Source organism: Zingiber officinale, chromosome 1B (genome assembly GCF_018446385.1).
Source record: "Zingiber officinale cultivar Zhangliang chromosome 1B, Zo_v1.1, whole genome shotgun sequence".
In the NCBI taxonomy this organism is placed as follows: domain Eukaryota; kingdom Viridiplantae; phylum Streptophyta; class Magnoliopsida; order Zingiberales; family Zingiberaceae; genus Zingiber; species Zingiber officinale.
Window position 1 is genome coordinate 101,633,758 of NC_055986.1, and position 3,024 is coordinate 101,636,781.

A 3,024-nucleotide genomic window follows, 5' to 3' on the forward strand; every position below is an offset into this window, starting at 1 on the left:
AATTGATGGATTTTGTAGATATAATTGTTGTTCGTATAAGTTGAGAAAATAAGTAATTATATTAAAATTGGGATATCAAGCAAAATAATTAAACGATAAGGATAAATGTTTGATTTAAGAAGTTAACTTACTTTATGTATGGTTTGACCTCTTCACAATTCAAGAGTATATATGTTCTTGCAGCATGATATTTTTCCTCAGTTAACCATCTAGCAAGCGATGCACCCATTAACTTACCAGGAAACTTAAAAATAGAAAGCATCGATGGATTTATCAGCTGACAAGCATCATCAGAATTTCTAGGACACTTGCGTTGTCTTGTTTGCACACTATCAACAAAATAATATGAACAGAAAGAATATGCTTATTCTATTAGATAAGCATTGCATATTGACCCTTCAACTCTTGCTTTGTTACGAACATTATTTTTTAATTTCCTCAAAAACTGTTCAAATGGATATATCCATTTGTACTGCACAGGACCTGCTATTTGTGCCTCGTAGGGTAAATGTACTGGTAGATGTTCCATTGAATCAAAAAAACTTAGTGGGAATATGCGCTTTAGTTTACATAATATGAGTGGAATGTCTGTTTCTAGCCGAAGCATATCATCCATCGTAATACACCTTGTTGTCAAATCTCTAAAAAATAGACTCAATTCAGTGAGTGCTTGCCAAACATTTTGAGGAAGTAAGTCATGGAAAGCTACTGGAATAAGTCTTTGCATAAATACATGACAGTCATGACTTTTCATTCCAAACATCTTTAATCTATTCATATCCACGCATCGAGCCATATTTGAGGCATAACCATCTAGAAATTTGATTTCTTTCAACCAATTACATGAAGCTTGCTTGCCATCTTTGTCCAATGTATAACAAGCCTTTGGAAATCTATTAGTTATTTCATCTTGATGCAACTTTGGTCTATTGACTAGGTCTTTTAATTCCTCGCGTGATTTTGCAGTGTCTTTAGTTCTTCCAGGCACATTCATCATAGTGTTAAAGATATTATCGAAGAAATTTTTCTCAATATGCATAACATCTAAATTATGTCGAATAAGCAGATACATCCAATACGGTAACTCCCAAAAAATACTCTTTTTCTTCCAACCACACTTGCACATCCTAACAATATATTTATTTATCTCATCAGAACCAGATTGTGATACTGGTAGAAATCCATAACTATCAATTTGCTCAATGATTTGTTCACCTGAAGCATGGAGTGGAGGGGGTTTTCTGACTACAACATTTTTTAAGAAATTTTTCTTATTTCGCCTAAGAGAGTTTTCTAGTGGTAAAAATTTACGGTGATTATCAAACCATGACACCTTCCCACTGTAAGGTAATGAAAATGCATCAGAATCAGTCATTCAGTGTGGACATGCTAATTTACCAACCGTGCTCCAACCCGACAACATTGAGTATGCTGGAAAATCACTGATCGTCCATAATAATGCAGCATTCAATCTAAAATTAGTTTTGCTTGCAACATCATAAATCACCGACCCTACATTCCATAATTCATTTAACTCGACAATCAGCGGCTGTAAGAAAACATCTATCTTCTCTTTGGGATTGGTTGGACCAGGAATAAGTACTGTAAGGAACATAAATTCATCTTTCATACACATCCATGGTGGTAAATTGTACGGTGATAATATAACCGGCCAAGATGAATATTATTGTCCTGACTGTCCAAATGGCTGAAATCCATTTGCAGAAAGTCTCAATCTCACATTATGTGGTTCCATTGCAAAAGAAGGAAATACAACATCTAGATGTTTCAATGCAGGTGAATCAGAAGGATGACACATTATACCTCCATCGTGCTCATGCTCATGATGCCACGTCATATAGCAAGCTGTAGCAGCAGATGCATACAAACGTTGAAGTCTAGCAGTTAACGGAAAATAATACATCACTTTCCAAGCTATTTTTTTCTTCTTCTACCCTGGTATGCGAGTACCATGCTTATAACGAGGGTGTGTACAGACTTTGCATTCACGCAGATCATTGTCTTCATTCCAAAATATCATGCAGTTATTTATACAACAATCAATCTTCTCCACAGGCAAACCTAAACCTCTGATCAATTTTTTTGTACTGTAAAAACCATCCGTCATTATGTTATCAGCAGGAAGTAATTCTGACATCAACTGACAAATGTCGTCGTAACATCTTTTTGAAAAATGATGTTCTGCTTTCATATTTAATAACCTTCCAGTAGCTAATAATTGAGAATGACCAGAGGGAATGTCTTTCCACACTTCTCTTTCACTAGCCTTTAACATTTCAAATAGTTGCTGATATTCAGGTCTTGGTGTTTCATCTATATTGGAATAATCAACTGCAGTATTCATCGTATCATGAACCATTGATTGCATTGCAATATCAATATTAATTAATGTTTCAGGAGCGGTAACAGTTGTCCTAGATGACGAACCACCAGAAGGTCCAATTGGTTCATATAAATAAGGCTCTCCGTGACAGTACCAATTGTAGTAATTTGGCACAAAATCATTTCTACATATATGCATTTTTACAGTATCCTCATCACGGAAAGCTCCATTTTGATATTTTTTATGATTGCATGGACACCGTAACTCAGCACCATTCATACATTCCGGGTGACTTTTAGCAAAGTTCACAAACTATTCAACTTCAGCAATAAAATCATCTCTGATAAATCCTTTTTCTAATAGATTGTACATCCAAGCTTTGTTCATAGACATTTTCACCTAAAACTAATATATTGAGAACTAAAAATTAACATAGATTAAGATACTAACACAAAACAAACAAACGGACTATATTATGTTATAAATTAACATACTAACATAACATATTTCTAAATATAATCATGTTAAATGACATACAGTATGATTTAGTAAATTTTACCTGAAGATGTGTAGGTCAACTGGAGAAGAGCAGCAAATGCTACCTGTTTACAAAATAAAAATATTTTAGCTAAAAAATTAAGACAATAATAACTTGTTGGTGCGGTTAGCACTAACGATTA